The 19,360-nt window shown below is 39.0% G+C and overlaps 1 protein-coding gene across 3 annotated transcripts in view; it reads left to right on the forward strand.

Annotated features, from left to right (window-relative positions):
* Positions 1–19,360, forward strand: part of POU6F2 (POU class 6 homeobox 2) — a 505,007-nt gene that overhangs the window by 197,017 nt on the left and 288,630 nt on the right. The gene's annotated exons all lie outside the window — the stretch shown is intronic.

Raw genomic sequence — 19,360 nt, forward strand, 5'->3', positions numbered from 1 at the left:
CAGTACCACGACTGGCCTCTGGGACAAAGAGGCTATACTTGGACATGCATTTTATTGAAATACGTTTAGCCAGGTTGCTGGAAAGGCAACAGGTCAAATAGGTACCCTTGCCACTGGTAGTGAGGATAAGTGAAAGTGAATTTAATATTCTCTGCCACATATTATATTTGCATGTAAGTGGTAAATACACATAAACATTATTTATTAATCCAGCTCTTCCATGGTGATAATTGGCTTTAAAAAATAAAAACAAATTATTTAGATTTTGTGGAATAGTGTTTGTTTGGGAACACAGGAATATAACACATTATTTGCAGGTTCTTTACCCAAAGATTTCAACCATTAGCCCAGTGAAGCTGTTTAAAATCAACTTACAAAGCTTATGCCCCAGCTCCCCATTTCTCTGCTTTCTGACCCTGCTGCTGTGCAAGGTATGTAGGATTATGGTTAGAGCATGGGCTCTGGAGGAAGGTAGACCTGAGTTTGCATCTTGCTTTTACTGTCCTTTATGGCCTTGGTATATAAGCTCATCTGGCCCGGAAATAACAATGGCCATAAAAGGTTTCTCAAGAATTGAATGCACTAAAATGCATTTAGCTCTTTGCTTAGTCCCTGGCACAGTGAGTGCTACCTAACAGCACCTATTACTCTTATGTGCTCAATGTGTCTGATTATTATGTCTAAGTTCATTAATATACGATCGTAAGGACAAGTCTTAGGTCATGTCTCCTCTGAAGAGCTTTGCATGTTGATAGTAATTAATAAACCTTATTGAAACTAATTGGATTAGAATTGCCACCATGGGTAGAGCCATTTCCAAGTGTTGATGGACCCTGAGCAAAATGGGAATTCACGCCCTTCTTTTGCATGGAGGTTCTGTGGGTGAAGGTGGGGCCTCCTGGCTGAGTAGAAATCAAGATGACAATAGGGAAGAGCTGCAGTAGATGTACTGAGGGGCATCCTGCTTCCAGGCATGGTATCTATCTGTTTGCTGCAAAGCTAGGGATCCAAACAGTGGAGCAGCTGGCTGTGGTTGTATAGGGATCTCAGGCACAGAAATAGAAAAACAGTTCAATATACCCCATCCAAACTGATACTATGTTCTGATTCATGCTTCCAGGTTGTAGGACAGTTGGAATTTGTGCCACAGAGGTAGACCTGTTGGATAAAGTGACTCTAGCACACAAATCCAAAAAAGAAAAAAGCCCATACCTAAATGGTCTTTTTTATGAAGTCAGCAGATTCAGCAGGGACTCTCCTAGATGACCGGCCAATGCAGGGCAGAGAGAGGAATACAAGGATGTCATAGCAGAAAAAGCAAGATCAGATGGGAGAGACAATTTGGGATTTGAAAAGAACTGAGCAATTTTGGAAAGGAATGATAACTTCCAAATCAAAATTTTTCTTGGATTTATTGATTTTATTTTAGGAGTTCAGTACAAAAGATTTTTTTTTATTTTTAATAGTGAGACAGAGCAGCATTTTGTGAGAGGAAGGGAGTGAGGAGGATGACTTGGAAAGAATTAAGTATCTATTTTGCTATAGCCAGATGTTTTGTTTTCCACAGGTCTGTGAAAATGGTCAGAAGTGGTTTTCATGTTTCGGAAAAGAAAGAAGAGAAAAAAGGGTGATTTTTTTTTAAGGCCTTTTTGTAAGAGTGTAATGTCCATTTAGAAAAAAATTAAACTTGCAAACTAAGCTCTGAAGTTTCAAATATCTTTGAAAAACTTTGCTGGTATAGTAAAATGAAATGTATTCTGTAGTATTTATCTGACACTGGTTACATGTTGGCTGTTATGTTTTAAATTTGAGGTAGCTCCCTGGAGTATCAGAAAATTAATTAAATAAAAGACAAACATCCAATTGTATAATTTGCATTATAATTCAGTGGTCTTAATCTTTGTCTCCTAAGCTTTCTGAAAGGAAGACAGGTTGAGAGAATAATGTTGATTTTAAAGGTTAACTTATTATTTAAGTTTTAGTATGAAATTTTAATTTATATATTGAAGATAAAATGTGTATATAACAATATGGCAAACACTAGCCAACCAATCTCTGATGCTAACACTGTAACACTGCTTACAATTGAAGCCTCTGAGTACCCCTCCTTGAACAAATTCCCCTCCCTACATCTAAAATGCAACACCTATCCTGCATCTGGTAGTCACATTATTTTTCACAATAAACAACTATTACACACTTTTCCAAAATACATATCAAGTGCACATTTTCTTTGATAGGAACACAATGAACCTAAGGAAATGGCCATATCTTGTTCTTAATCACCAAATAAAATCCTGATTGTCAGTTTCTTGCCTAGCATAGCACATAATACAAATAAAGGAGGGGTGTATATATTGTGACTAAGATTACTGGATTATGGTAGGACAGCTAAACATGCATTTTGCAAAAGGCCGTCTTAACCTCAGATCCTTATCAGATCATAGTTAGCTGAATGATCATGGAAGAATTGGCTAGTGTTCATTGACTTTTGATACATTCCCATTATTCCGTAGTTATTTTGCAGTCATGTGATTCTGCCCTTTGAGCCCTGTCTGTCGTCTTCATCATATCCACATAGTTGATGTCCAATATTTTGCTTTAGATTAATTGGTATGATATATAAAAATGCTTTAAGAAACTGTACAGCATGAGACAAACGCCACTGTAATTCGCTTACTGCTGAAGGAGCCAGACATTCCAGAGATCCTAGTGGAAGGTGAAAAGAAACCATCTCAGAGTGGGCTTTGCAAGCTAGTTATTACACGTGGAGGTCTTCGTTCTAGAATTTAGAGCTTTATAGCTGGAAGGAACCTTTAAGACAGTCTAGCTCCTCCTGTTTGTTTAAAGATGAGAAATTTAAGAGAGAAGTTAAATAATGTGCTCAAAATCACTCAGGATCCTTCTGCAAGATTCAGGACTAAAAGCAGCTCTCCTGACTCCTCACCCGGGGCTCTTTTCCCTTCGCTGCCTACCTGTTCAGGAAAGGGAAGCTGGTGGTGGAAGCGTGGTGTAGCTAGATGTTAACCAATGAATATCTTCACCTGATGTGAAAACAGATGCTTTCATATCACTTGGCCCAGACAGAACAGCTTTCTTCATCATTGAACTTTTTAAGGACCTTAGCATTTTTCAAGTAGACATTTCTTTTGTTTCTACTTTTAAAAAGTGGTCTTTCTCATCCTAGTCACAACCAGGTATATCCTAAGAACTTCTTTGTATTTACTGTAATCTGTGAATATTGTGTTTTACAGCTTGTAAATTAGATATGGAATTGGATACCAAGGCTGAGCACAGAGTGTTAAAAATGTTCAATTCCAGTGGGGGAACCGCAAGCGCTTGAGGCCTGCTGCATATAATGTTAATATTACATTAAGTACTATGTGATTGCATAGGATGCTTATTGTTAATGTCTGTGGGGAGGACCTGTTCCAGAGATTTCAATTTCAGTAAACAGATTATGCCGTTCCACCATATACAATCAGGGGGGTGGTAATGAAATGGTTATGAAGTCCCTTGTGGGCCTGTCATCTCTTTTTTAATTTTGTAAATAACATCAGAAGCATTCTAGAGGGAAGTGCTTATGCATTTATTTATTATTGATTTTTTAAAAATACATTTAACAATTCTAGTTATTGCAAATCCAGTCTCAGTGAGTTGAAGAAGATAAGCTGTTTCTACATTATTAAATGCTGAATGTATAGGGAATTGTGAAGTGGTATCCTTCATATAAATATATTAAATATTAATGAACAGTGATTGCAAGAAATTAATTTAGAGCATACATTACTTGGCAAATAAAACCTTTTTAAGGTTTTACCCTTTTGTTGCACATAATGCACATTTTAAACCTCCCTTTGGTGAATGGTATGGATGACTACAAGTGATTCTACCTAAGAGCTGGATCATGCATACCTGCAAAGAATTCAGTAGTAATAATAGCAATAATAATGACAAGGAGTAATAATAATATATTCCTCCTAGAGCGTTATGGAGATTAAAGGAATAGTACACACTAAGCACTCAACAAAGTATGTTGCTCATGATGCTCAATAATTGTTAGCTATTTTTAAAAAGTGTTTTTCATTTACTCATCATTCACCAAGTGATTATGAAATATCCCATTGGGCAGGACTGAGGATACAGTGATAAGTGGCAATCCTCAAGTTTCATGCATTTTTTGCCAGGTTTCATGACCGGGGCTAGCAGGGATTTAAATGTCTTCTGCGGGCGCTCGTATAGGATTATGATCTTACAGGCTTCCTCTTAAATTTCATGGGCACTTTATAATTACCCAAAGATGTAACCACTGATGCTTCTTTCTGTTTCTTCCCCAAGCTAGTCTTCAATGCACATCCAACAAGTGGTATTGGACAAAAAGCTCCCCCAAATCTAAGCACTGTGGAACACTTGAATATAATGAACTCAATTCAGAATTTAGCATCCAAAGACTTACACTTTTATAGCCTTTAATATCATCTTTAACTTCTATATAGTCTTTTTAAAGGGTTGAAATGTACATGCCTTTCTATTTGGTAAATACATAAGCATATTTAGCTCAATTGAGATAATTATTGCATACCTACTCTATGCATGGCACTACAAGAAAAAAATACATGGAACATATATTAAAATGGGTGTTGTATTAGGAACAGTGGTGGGAAGAGATCATGGAAAGATGATAGATTGATAGATGGATTGATAGATCAATTGACAATAGATAAGATAGGAGGAAGGGAGGGAGAAACAAGCCAAAAAGTGCTATTTGTTATTCAAGGTTGAACTGGGAGTTTGGCAATGAGAACAATGAGAGAGAGGGGTTGGGAAGGAGAGAGAGGAGTCTGATCTGAAGGAGAGGGGAACAGAGGAGGAGGGAAGAGGAAAGAATCTACTTGCCAAAAATGAGAGGGTAGACCAATTGTTCTAAACCAGAAAGACATGCCTTCATAGAATCTTTGGATGGTGTGGCAGTTTAATTAAGCCCCCCACCCCATCCTCTCTGCTGAGGTTCTGATATAATATGAGAGAGCTGCCATTCTGACTTAGTGTCTCTGATGGTGTAAACAGAGTAGAATCAGTAAGGAAGACTAGGAAGTAGGAGTCAGGAGCTATCAGAAGACACTGGGGAGGACAATGTCCCAGAGAGAGAATTTCCAAAGAAGGGTGTAGCTAGTGTGAAGTTCGAGTCATAGCTCCTCACACATGTGTAAATCCGGGGAAGGGAAATCCCTGGGCAAAATACGTCTAAAAACCGAAATCAGTCAAAGGGAGAGATAAAGTTCAGAATCCACTTATTGCTCACAAACTGTTTCACTCTTTCCTGCTCCAGCAGAAGTCAAAATTCCATCCTCCTCCTCACCTCCCAGGTACAGATAAGCCCTCCTTGCCTAGGTAATTACCCATTGACATGGAGATGGACTTCTCTCCACCCCTAAGGAATGATGCAAATGTACTAAAGCCATCCTTCTTTCCACCTCTGAATGCCTATTGACTTGCAGATATACTAAAGCCAGGTGAGATATTCTGGAAATGTTAGTTTTACCCACAACATGTTAAACATTTCATAAACACAGGTTATTAAAATCATTCATAAATTCTGTATGGGTCATCCAGTAAGATGAAGAGCAAGAAGAGGCATGTGGATTTTATAATTTCAGTAAACTGATGGTGAGGGCTTATTTTAGAGGGTAGATGAGAAAAGGTTAAGGGCAAAGTCACTCGGTGTCCCTCCCTCACTTTTCTGACCCGTCATTACTCTCCTGCTTCCCTGTATCTTAATATCTCCAAGTGGTCTCTTGGCTTGGAGTCTGTGTTCCAATCCACAGCTCAAAAACCTTCAGCTTTCCCCATGTCCCATTCATTTCCACTAATCCATGACAGACTTCTCAGCTGAGAGAGGGCCAACCCGTGCTCCGCCTCATGGAACATTGCTTCTTTATTTATACATGATATTTGCCTAAAAGTGGACCTCATGTCTTCTTGCTCCTGGATCTATGTCAGTTAAAATCCAGCTTATATCGTAAGCTCTGTTTAAGAATCATCATATTTCACAAAGCCTTTGCTGATAAATTCTTCAGAACTGGTTTCCTCTTCCTTGTCTCAACATTCCTAAAGCACTTATAATATGCTAATGTGTATAATAGTTGTAAACTTGTAAAATTTTCCTTGCCAGACTTAAGCCCCTTGAGGGGAGTGCTTGGAGTATTGTAAGTACCCAGAGGATCACTTTTGTCAGAGAATTGTTAAATAAGAACATTATCCCTTTTGTGTGCTTCCTTTAGTGCCTAATACAGCATGTAATAATGCCTCATTAAACAGATGCTGAACTGAATTCATGACAGTCACTGACATGGTCTGCTTAAGTCTTCACACTTTGTGTACAAAGTAAGAATAAATTATGATGGAAATTCTGGGTCAGATTATCAGACCTGCCAGAGCTTGGTAGAAGCAAATGCTAAAGGAAAAGTACTCGAGAGAAGACTCACCGCATCTTAGTTGTCTATTCCACTCTATCACCTGTACTAACCACCATGTATTCCTAAGTATAATCTCTTAGATTCTTTGCTCTGCTAAGACTTACCACCACAAATCTTGTGATAGGGAGATGGTTTCATGCCTTACCCTGATGTCATACTTCATCTTGTCAAAAGAACATCACCTGCATCTCATTGAAACTGATGTGCTTACATGAGTCACCCTGATCTGCCTTGTGTATATTTCTTTGTGCTAACTTGGTCTTATTTCTGCAAAGGTCGGTAGAATTGTAGTACTAAAATTTAGTGTTTTCCCGGTTTTCAATCTGCCAAAGACAGCTGTATGACAGATACGCTGGTATAGGTATTAGCCCTACCAGACAGATCCATATTGGTATTTTTGTTTCGTAGATGACAAAATAGGAGCCCAGAGAGGTCAAGTGACTTGTTCAAGGTAGCTGGCTTCAGAATGGCCTGTGTAGACTGATGTGGTATCTTTGAAGATCTGAAAGCAAAGCCGTGAAGGTATTGCTTGGCTCCTGGTCCCACTGGTCAGCAACAGGGGCCTTGTCTCCCCACGATTTCATGATACAAAAGCAGTACCTGGAACTCAGGGAATATCAGGCCAGAAGTAATGAAGAATAGAGGGAAAGATAAAAGATTATGCATGACAGGAAGTAGGCTGCCCTGCCCCTGCTTAAGTCCATTTTTCCATGGTATTTAGGACCCAGAATTTGGTGTCTTCTTATATATGAGTATCCTATGTCATCTCTTTCAACATTTCTTTAACTTGCATGGCGTAGTAATGCTGTCCTTTGATCAGAAAATAATGCATCTGACACGCCATTCATCATGACACAGGCTTGGGATGGTTTTTTCCATTTGTGGAGATGCCTTCCTGCTGATTCATCTATACCCTCTCATCCAGTTTCCATGGTGACCAAGATGCATTTTTATAAGACACATGGTTAGGGGCTGTGGGTACAGTCTGTGGCTGCAGAACATGGAGAAGCCAAGTGCATGTGGCAATTGAGAAACTTGGTAAATGCAACCATGTAATATTATGGGAACAGCATAGGGGTAGGGGAGAGATAGAAGTGTGCAAATGAGACTTAGTGCAAAGCATTTAAAGTTTTTAGGATGCTTTCTTTTCTTTTTTTGCATTTTGATTTCTAACAATGGAAGCTTTGTGGGAGAGTGGAGAGTGGTACATGTTCACTAAGCAGGCCTGGTTGAATGCCACCTTGAGAAGGCTTCACTGATAGCCCTACTTTTTTCTCAAGATCAGATAATGTCCATTTGGCAAGTCAGATAAATCTGCACGATACAAGCTGCTATCACTCCTATGTCGTGTCGTTTCTGGTGTGCTCCGGGGAGTGTCACTGCAGCAGGATTTTCACAGGCATAATGCAAATCTGTAGTTCTGGAGTCAAAGAAATTTGGTATAAACAAAATTGAACAGTCTGGCTTTCTCAGAGTCCATTTGCTATTCTGCTGGTAACTTTTAATATGTCATTCTGCTGGTGAATTTCTACGGGGGGATAGTATTCACTATTTCCCAGATTTTTTAATTTATAAACACTTTTCCCTAGAACATACATTGAGATGGCCTTGGGTAAATGCTGCTCTCTAGACATCTGTGACATCATGTGCTGTGCCACTACAGGGAAGGTTGGAGCAGGAGCAAAGCAGAACCTGGTAGCCATGTGTCTCCACTGTTTACTCACACGCTCTTGAGGGCCTGCGTACTTCTGTGCCAGCAACTCGCTTAGTTTTTAGACACTGGTTTATGACACTTTGCCAGCATGAGTTTAACTCATATTCTCATCAGAGATGGTTATAAATGCAAGGAATAGAGGGTATGATCAAATAGAAGCTGAATGAGGGGAAGTGAATACCGAGCTCTGTCCACTGCAGAAAGCCATCTGGACAATTAGACAATTAGATGATAAAAGAATCTCCTAAGAATTGCATCTAAATCACCCATATTGGCTTAAAGGAGCTGCTGTGATTCCTCTGTTTGGGTCTCTAGTGGAGGGAGCTGGGACTCTGCCCAGTAGAGCTGACTAGAGTGGAGAGTTCCCAGGAGCACATGGCGGTGGGAATGACGCACAGGGATCCTGGCATCTTGCACAGGCACTATCTGTAGCGGGAGGGGCTCGCCGTGGAGATCAGAGTCTAGTCCCTGCTTTGACACTTTACTTATGAGGTGACTTGGGACAAGTCCCTTAAAATCCTCTCTTGGTCTCCCTTTCTTCTCTAACATACAACAGTTAGACTCCTGAAGGTTTTCACCATCTTTTCCTTCTCAACTTCATGCTTACTCAGGTGAGATCATTTCTATAAAGTGGGTAAAGGCAGACATGCTAAGATCTAAGTGGGGCCCGGAGCTCCTCTACTTTGCTGCCCTGTCACTCCCCAGGGGAAGGCCAGCACCCTGGGGACCACAAGGAGGGACTCGGGACCAGGGTGTGAGCACCATTGCCCCCTCAGGCCTCTGGCGGCACCCGCTGAGTCCTGGTTGCAGCCGGCACAGTGCAGGCTGGGGAGGCAGACTGCCTTAGGGCTTGCCCTGATGCAGGCCGGGAGCTCACCAGGAGGGCAGAGTGCAGGGGCCGTCCTGGGTGGGGAAGGCGGGCACAGCGCCGGCTGCCTCCTGTGCTGATATGAAGGAGAGGAAGGAAGGTAAGAAGGAAGCCTCAGGTCTACCCCCGAAGTTAAAAATGGGTCTCTACCAAGGATTTTGAGCCTGCCATTTATTTCTTTATGGGAGGCTTTACAAAAAGATGTCAGTCCCATCATGGGCCAGGTAAGGCTTTACACCCTGCATTTGCTCAATTTCTAACTCATCCTTCAGTATGATCCCACTCTCCCTTCTCATTAATACCAACCCCCATGGCACCCAGTCTTTCTACTTCTTTGAAGTTATCCTTGGTCTATTTACTTAAATTATGCAAAGCATTTGTATTTCCTAAAATCACAACTTTATTAGAATCAGTTATCATGTCGCATCTCCCGGGGGATTACCTGGGAGCCCCACTCTGACTGGAGGCCCAGTGTTTCCATAAGGCCTTTCCAACCTGAGTGTAAGCTAATGTGCCTGATGAAAGGTGGCCACGCAACCCCCAGCCCCTCATAAAGTGGTGGCCCAGATGGGACCACCCCTCCTTCCTAGGTCAGGCCTTTAAGCCAGGCTATGACTGTGTATTGGTTATATTTGGTGGGATGAAAACTCATTGAACTCAAGGAGATCTTAGAGATCATGTAATCTCCCCCATTTCATCCTGTTTCATAAGAGAGAGAGAAGGGAGAAAGCAGGAGTGAGAGTGCGAGTGAGGAGTGAGAATCGAGATTGTGGTAATGCAAACACCCAGAACATTTGCAATATGCCGGACACAGTCTAACTGCTTTTATTTTCCTGCTTAATTTTCTGTAACACTATCAGGGGGGAATTAGTAGCTCTACTTTGCAGAGGAGAAAGTTGAGGGCCGCAGAGCTTAGATAACTTGTCCAAGTTTAAAAATCTGCACTACCAGTTAAGGGAGGCTTAACTGAACCTCTTCTGTTCAGCTGGGAGCATATTCCTGACCCACTTCCCCAATTCTCGCCTCCCTGACCCCATTCCATTGCCTATAGCTGTGGTACTTAGCCTTTTTGTTTTTTATGTTCCTGCCACATTTTATATACTAGAGTCTTCAGTGGCTTGCCAATTTAAAAAAATGCAATTACCATTAAAAAAATGAAAAAGAGCAAGAAAACCAAACCATGAGAAAACAGCCTTCCTACAGTGATCACTCAATTCCTCTTGCAAATTGTGCTGCGTCACACTAGAGCTGCCCTGAGCCCAAACAGTGCTTTCTCTTCCTGATGGCTATCATTCTTGCACATTCTCTTAGACAGGAATCCTGGTTTTAAATTTTATCTGCTGCCCCTTCCTCGCAGCAATCTCATTTTACTTTACATCTCTGACCTCTGCTCAAAGTTCTAACAGACCTCATAGTAAATGCCTACAGCTATAGGACAAGTAAATGATATACATCCATCAAACTTTGGCAGCCCATCTAACAAGGGTTTGCAGTGTATCCATAGATCACAGTATACCAGTTGAGAACTGGTCTAGATGGAAAGCCATGTTCCTGCACCCACGTTGAGTGTTCTTTGTATTATACCTGTTCCGGAATCCACATGCAACTACTTAGTAGTTCCATTTCTCTTCTGTATAAGAAAGATTCTTTTCTGTATCAGAAAGATTCTTTTCCTGTTGTACCTCGAGCACCAAGTCCATGCACCTGCACTGTTTATTAATTTTAAAAAGATTTTTATTTGTGAGCTAGCACCAATAAATAATTATTAAATTGCTTTTGTCTGATTGAACATTGCATTTAGTTATAGTAAGTAGTTATCAAGCACTTGAAATGTATCCAGGACTATTCTCAGCTGTCTGGAAGAGAGCAAAGAGGTATGATACATGGTCTTAGCCCTCAGGGAGCTTATAGTCTATATGAAATAAAATCTCTACTCATGAGAAAGTTTAATGAACTGAATGAACAAAGCATCATCATATATGGTAAATGCTCCCATAGTTGTTAAGAGAAAAAATATCTACAGGTTTCAGCGGCTTGAATTGGACCTCAAGTGGTGGATTAAATCATGACCAATGGGGAAAAGGGCATTCCAGGTCTGGAAATGGCAGGAACAGCAATACACAGCCACAAATGAGTCTGTGCAGGTGACTCACAGGAGAGGCTGGAAAAACTCTGACTAATCCTACTCTGTAACTCGAGCAGTTCTAAAGCTGAGGGTTGCTTTGAAAAAAGGGTTCAGGGTGTGGGGGAGGGGACTTAGAAACTGCTTTGAAGATTTATACTCACTCTGAGGGTGGCGAGGTGCTTACTGACCATGAGGCTTAATGGGCGTCAGTGAGAGCGATGGGTCGGAGGCACTGGGGCAAGGGAGACTCGTGCCAGCAGAGGGGGTACGTAGGGGCCTATTAAAGTAATTCGGGCATGAGGCTGTGGCAACAGGATGTGATATAAGTTACTAAAAGAAATAAAACAAAAGTGGATGATTAGACATATGAGATGAAGGGAATGAGTTGAAACTGGCTCCAAGGTTTCAAATGTTAATGTTGGTAGGGATCTTGATTTGAAGGTGAAACCCAACATTTATTCACGTCTATCTACTCTATAAATACTGTACCACACACTGTAATAAAATCTTTATATGCATTGGTTCATTCATTCCACAGATTACCTTGAAAGTCAGATCTAAATGCAGAATTTCCACTTTGCTCATGAAGATCCTCAGGCTCAGGGAGGCAAGGCCGCCTGTTCACATGCACACAGTAGACAGAGCCAAGACCCCAGCAATGAGGCCTCTAGCCCAAAGCCCACATTCACCAACCTTTACTGTGCTTACCCTACTGGGTGGCTATGACATGACCCCATTGTCCAGTCCATTGGACCCTTGGCAGTTTTCTCGTTGATTCTATGACACGGAAGGCTGTCTCAACCCTTTCCACCTCCTCCCTTGGCTTGAGGCATCATTCTATTCTAGTTCTTTATTTTTGGATAGTTTCTTCTGCCTCAACTGAATCTCCTTCCTCCACCTGCCATTTAAACACGGGCATTCCTGGGGGTTCTATCTCCACACTCTTCCTGAGCTTTAGGTCCTTGTCCCAAGGTTTCTTTACTATATACGCATATGGGTCCAATGTGGGTTTTCCTATCTCAAACTTTTGGAAAATGGGACTCACATTTATCTAACGGTCTCCAGACTATCTCCCCCAGATACCCTAAAAACAGCTCAAACTCAACATGCGCCTGATTTTTGTACACAGCCTCCTTTCCCTCCTGCTGATTCTGTGGTTATTGTTCTGTGTCGCAAGAGGCACCACTATGTATGTACCTGGTGTCCCAAACTTAGAGGACAAATAATCTGATCCATCATTTCACAGATAAGAGACATTTTTACTTGCCTTGCCAATCCTGCCTATTGTAACTTCAAGAATTGGGAGAGATGAATCACATTCCCAGCCTCAGCTCAACTGTAGGCAGAAGTTTCTTTAAATTAGCATCTCCTGATTAACTCTATGTATCTTTTCCATATTAAAAAGAAGTGAGGGGGAGTTACTTAACTTTCCCAGGTATGTCTCATGTATACAGGAGGTAGGCATATTGTTAAATTTCTGTTTGTTTTATTCCTGTTAAAAAATAAATAAAACAAAAAATACTGTGATCCAGATGATCAATATTAAATTAAATTTTATTTATAAAATAAATGTAAATGTAAATGATTCTTAAGTTGCCCATGTCTGGTATATGGACTTCCTAGAACAAAGTTTGTGAGTGAATTTTATCCCTTACAAATACTGTGTTTTCTTTGCAAAAACCTATTTCAGAATTCAGAAAATGGTGAAAGTCTTGATAAAAAAATAGAACGTGCAGGCCGCTATCTTTCCCCATCATGCAAAGAACTCGCAGTATTATTAATGGTTATGGGATGTGAAAATTTTGTTCAACATCTTTAAAAAATTCAGACCCCCTCCCCTCTCTTTCTTATAGAGAAGGATAGAGAAACTTATATAGATAGGGTACATAGAAGAGAAGGCTAGAAAATAAATTCCTCAAGGGTTCCCCTGTAATAGAAATATGTTCAACTGCCCCAAGTTGCTTACTCTTTGCCCTCAGGCCCACTGAAGACCATATCAGAGAATTTATTTCTGCTAAAATATAAACAATTGAAGTTAGACCAGTTATAAAATTGTCTAAAACAGTGATTCTTTAAATGAATCCCTGGACCTCTAGAGACTCTGAAGGTAATTAATGGCAGTTCATTAACCATTTTTATTGTTTCAAAAGCAAAATAAGAATTACATGTTTTCTCACAATAAACAGTTGAAATATCAGATTTCTTTCATTAGGCTGAAATTATATTACTTTTGTGAATTAATGTGCATATCTTTAACTCTGAAAGATAGTCATGCATGTTTTTTGTAAATAAAAATGAAGTGAAATATTTTTGTTGTTAAATAAATGTGTTTAATTTGGCATAGAAGTGTTCCAAGACCTAGATGCCGTTGAGAGGTTAGCCACGCTCTTCATAGGGAAAAGTGTTGGTGACCTAAGAGGAAGAAGAGGGAGGAAAAACAGAGAGTTTTCCAAGCAGGGATTAAGATGAATAAAGATCCAAAAGCAAAAAGTAATGCTGAACCAGTAAATATAATGAAAATCAGGACTGACCCACTATAAGTGACTAAAATTTTTCTCAAGCCCAACTCGCCAAATCTATGTAAAATGTTGTGGCTCCTAGGTGAGAATTCTTGGTTTGTGATGAGTAAATCACATTCTCCAAAGAATCTCTTCCCATTCATTCCTTTCCCCCAACTCGAGGACTGGTCATGCCACCTCTCTATGCCTGCCATAGCTCCTCGAATCTCCATCATTGCACCCAGCCACCCAACAGTACAAATATCTGTGTTTATCTTGTCCACTAGACATTTGATATTTGCAGTACCCAGAATAGAGTCAAACACATACAAGCTATTTCATCAATAGTGGTTCAATTAATTTAAAAATGAATGAGCATCATTGCCGAGGCCTAAGAACATGTTAACAGTTTAGGCTCCATTTCCAAACCAGTATTCCACAGATAGTGTGGAGAATTTAGCTGGTTCCACAATGAAAAATAACCTTGGAAAATACTATAGACCATAACTCCTTAAAGATGTTCACAGTACACGTTACATATTAAAGGTAGTTAGACATTCTCACCAAGGTAAACTTGACTTGACCTAGTATTTCCCAAACTTATTTGATCATAGGAACTTTATTCTCTGACTAAATTGTTGTTTCCATGGAATTAATGTGCTCCAAGACACTGTTTTAGAAAGAGTTTTTTGGAGAGGGAAGCTGTGCTTAGATGCAGTGGGCTACACTTTTGACAAAGCCCACAGTCAGCTGACAGTCATCTATGAGATCTGGGTCAAATCACTAGGGATTGAAAAATCACACCCAGGGCAACCAGGACCTTCCCCTTACCCAATCCCTCTCCTGGGCCCTCTGCAGCTTTTTCCCTACCTTATGGACCTTTTTTACCCTAAATGGACTGGAGAACTGATAAACCTCCCTGGAAAATTTAGTGTTGGAATGTTCAACTCATCCTAGGAAGGCAGAAAGCCTCTTTCCAAGTAGGTTCACTTATTGAGGGTAAAGGAGACATTTCCATGACCAATAGCATCCCAGCCTTGAGTGGGCTTTCCCTGCAGACTAAGGTTAGCTCAGTAAGTTTTATAGAGAGGGATAGAGAAACTGAAGATCTTGGGAAATTTTTTGGTTTTTGCTGTTAACTTACAAATAAGACATGTTCTTTGTAGCATATTCAAACTCTGTAGGCATCTAACTTCACTGCCTCACATTCCAGTCTCCAGTAAACATTTTGAATAGTTTGGTTTAAATTCTTCAAGAGTGTGCATAATGCAAACACACTTGATATATGCATTAAAGAAAGATAATATACAGGTGTATAGTTTTGTTACAAACTAGGCTTATCCTATGAATATCATATGGAATTTTTCTTTTTGCCCTACAAAACATCATGAGCATCATCATATGGCAGCTTACTTTTTAACATCTGCATCATATCCAAGTAACCCATGTTATGGATGATTAATAATTTGTTTAGCCTCCTGTCGATTGGTTTATCTTTGATTCATTTGTGAGACAATCACCAGTAAAGACAATGTCTCCATGAACATCTCCAGAACAATCCTCCTAAAAACATATAGAAATGGAATTTCTGTGTCCCATGTATGAACATTCTTTCATTTTAATAGAGATTACAAACTTTCCCTTCCAAATGACTGTACTGTTGTACATACTTCTCCAATTACCAGTGATGTTAAGCACCTTTTCCTTTGTTAGCTTTTTGTATTCCGTTATGAATTGTTTATTCATACTTTTTGCTTATTTTTCTATTAGATTATTTTTATTGTTGATTTATAGGCAATTTTATATTTTATGGATGTTAATGCTCTATTATATGTGTGGAAGCATATTTACTTATTACTTGATAAGTATATATTATATACTTCAAGATTCATTTGTGCCTCAGAGAAGTCTTATATTTTCATAACATAGACACATATGTTACACTTTTTCTTCTGGCTTTTAGGTTTTGTATTATGCTAGTAAGGTCTTCTCTATCTCAGGACTATAAAATATTCCCATATTTTCACTTGAAACCTTCTCAAATATATACATATTTTTTACAAATAGATATTTAATCTATCTGGATTTCATTTACTATGGATGGCATATGGTAGCCCAGCTTTTCAAGTTGAGAAGGATACCACTGAAAACATATCTATGATGGGGACCCCATTAATTACATCTTATAAAAATATTTTTAGGAGAAAAAATAAAATCAGGGATTTTAGCTAAGCATCAGTTATAACCTATGTTTATTTTTTCAAGAGTCGTAACATGACAAAACACTTCATATTTGCGTAGCTCCTTAAAATTTCTCAAATATTTTTGGGTCTAGGTTTTCTTCTCCAGCATCAGAACAGCCTTACAAGGTAGAAGCATAGAGGCTTGTATCTGTTGTAAATGACTTGTGTAAGGTCTGTAAGGTAATTAATAGCTGTATTGGAGGTAAAAATAAGCTCTTTACTTGCACTCTTCCTGCTATTATGACTATTGTAACCTGTGCATTGGGTTGAACACCTTGACTATTGTCTTGCCAGTTGGTTTCAGCCCTGAGCAAGTTCATTATGGATTCAATGTGACCAAAGAAATGACAGTAGAATGTTCTTGGGGTGAAAGGGATTATTACCTGGCTTGTTCTCCCGGCAGTAGGTCGAGCACTAGCGTCCCTGCCTCTGCCCAAAGCACTGGGCCAAGCTCTCTGTATAGTGCAAAAATAGCTTATTGCCTACAGTAGCCTACAGTGGAAGCAGTAGCCTAGCAACAGGCCAGTTACATCATCAAGTGGTTTAAGTTCAGTGAGGATCCTGGCCATAGGAACCCCAACTTCCCCACAATTATAATAAAAGCGAACAATTTAAGCAATCTTTGTTAAAACCATTGGTCACGAGCCCTTTCTTCCCATCTCTGGCCTAACATAAATGGTAGTGACTGAGTTACAGATATGCTAGAAATGGGCCTGGGGTGAGTGCCTGGTGCTTGCTGAGCTAGTCAGGTGCAAATTGTGCCAGTGTAATTCCTAATACAAAACAGTGGAAAGTGGCTAGCAGAATTGAGAGTTGTTAACACAATAGAAAGGACTTTGAAGGAAAATCTGATGTGTCTTTCCTGCCTCTTTTTTGTCCCCACTGCCATTTTCCAAGGGGATAAAATGAGATGACACTGGGAAGAAAACTGCCACACCAGAACTGAAGGTGATTGCTGCTTTGAATGCCATGCAGCTGCCCCAGTGCGGCCAGATTGATCCATTTCAAAGCAATGGTCATTACATTGCGTTTTATTCTGAAAATGCAGTGCTTTTCTGCTTCCCGACTTGTCTGCTTTGATAGATGGCATGATGCTCTACCTCAGTACATTATTTTATGTTTAACAATCCGATGTGGTGGAATTAACAGACGTATACATTTCACTAACATCCCCAGAGAAAGCCCGAACTATGGAAAGAATGCAAATTAGAGGGGAGGAAGTTTAAACAGTAATAAAGAGTTTTATTTTGTCAAACAACTCTTCTTTAGATCTGATTAGATCCAGCATCTCATTGGTACACTGTAATCTTATAATGCCTGCTGATTTTTATTCTCAAAGAAAATTCCTATTCTTAAAAGAATTGACTTGAAACCCCTTTATATTCTCTCCTTTATTACTTTGATTTTTCAAAGTCATTATGCTTTGAAAATGAAAGTTTGGGGGAGAATTTCTATACTTGTTAAACATAAGCATGAGCTGAGCCATGGTCAGAAAGTGTCACCATCAGAACACATTATGAGATAGAGCAGATGCTATTATGTGTTTTAAATGACTTGTCTAATGTCTCAAAGACAGTTAAGTTGGTTGTACTGGAGGAGAAACCAGTTTTCTTTATTTTTCAGTTTTCTTTCTATTATTATAACAATTATAACTGGTGTCCCAGGCAAACAAAATGAACAAACAAGAAAAAAAAACCCAAAACAACGAAAACATGTCTGAAAGGAATAGAGAGTTCATTTGTAATAGTTACACATCCGTATGTTCAAAACTTTCCGTGGCAAAACTGTTACTTCTATGCTTTTCTTGGGCCTACAATAAACAAATGGTCAGATTATGACAAAATATGCTTCAAACTTCCAGCACACCCATTTGATATTTGATGTGTAAGAGCACACAGGGCACTGTCCGGCATGGTACACTGGTTATTTGTTGAACGACTGGATCAAATTAATGAAATAAAGGTGAATGTTTAGATTAAAATATTCCTGTTTTACAATGAAAACGTGTTCTTACAACACTTTTAACTTTGCATATTGGAAAAATGGATTGGTAAAAATGCATATTCTTATATTTTGTGTCTGTTCTTCAAAGGGAAAAATAAAATAAAACTTAAAAGATACCCAGAATCCTTTGCAAACTACACGTTATATATAGACTGTAATATAAGTTTATTAGAAATAATGAGGTCTATATGCTTTGGATAAGTTCATTTGGCAAGGAGAACTTTTGAGCAGCATAACCATGCGATTTCAACATTGCAGTATCCTTATAAACATTTAACTGTAAACTGAGAATAGAGGCAGAAGATATTTAAGATATATATTGTACACTAATCTTCATTTAACTATCCAAGCACCTACATTTTCCCATACAATTATTAACCATTTTACATGAACATTAACTATATTAAATACTTTCAGCAAATATCAAACAAAAATCAGAATTGAAATGCAGTTCATATAGATCTTAGATGTATTTTATAACATATGTTCATACCATCTGTATGTTCTGCTATATAATATATACATATATATACTGCTGTGAGTTAAGCTATAAAATTATTAGCTAGATATGAAACAATTTTCCTTAGTTAAATGTTTTAATAGTTCTATTTAAACACACAGTATCTGACTTTGAAGTATCAGGGCACATTAAATTTGGGAAATAATCTAAGTTATAAGATTTCTATTGTTTGGATTTAGATTTTTCTTACACATTTTTAGCAAGCATCTCTTAGCATGGTCTGTATTGTAAAAACAAACTGAACCAGAAAGAGAGAAAGAGACAGTTGTTGGATTAAAAAAAGAAAGATGTTTAATGGTAAAACAAAAATAATCCTTCAATTGGTTAATGGCCATCCTTAATAGATTTCAGCACAAAATCCAAAATTCAGAGTACTTAGCCATAGGACACCCATCATTGTTTCTTTTCGTGCAGTCTCTGAAGAGATGGTCCCTGGTCCTTCGTCCTGCCTTAGGCAGAGGCACCACCTACTCAATCTTCTCTTTGAAAATCACTTCAGCCTTGAACATGTTCAGGTATTAGGAACTTTTAAAGGCAAGAGAGACTTTCTTACATTTAACTTCTTCCTTCGTGCTCCACAGCTTCATGACTGTTAAAGAGCAGGGTCATCAGACATTTTTGCAATTGTTTTCTGTTGTTCTTTGCTTCTTTATTTGTTTATTTGTTTGTTTCTGTTGAGAGCAGGGAAGGAGAGCAGCGGTCTGGAGAAAGAAGGGTGGTTGGCTTTGCTAAAGCATCATTTCTTTAAAAGAAATACTTGCTCCTTTTGGAAAAATCAAAAAGAAAAAATCAGAAAGGTATAAAGGGATTAATTTTTTTAAAACATCATCCCAAACCTCTTCTTCTTTGAGAAAGTCTTGTTAACATTTTGGTGTACTGTATTCTACATTTTCTTTGGACATGTGTGTTCAC

This window comes from Manis javanica, chromosome 6 (genome assembly GCF_040802235.1).
Source record: "Manis javanica isolate MJ-LG chromosome 6, MJ_LKY, whole genome shotgun sequence".
Taxonomy (NCBI): Eukaryota; Metazoa; Chordata; class Mammalia; order Pholidota; family Manidae; genus Manis; species Manis javanica.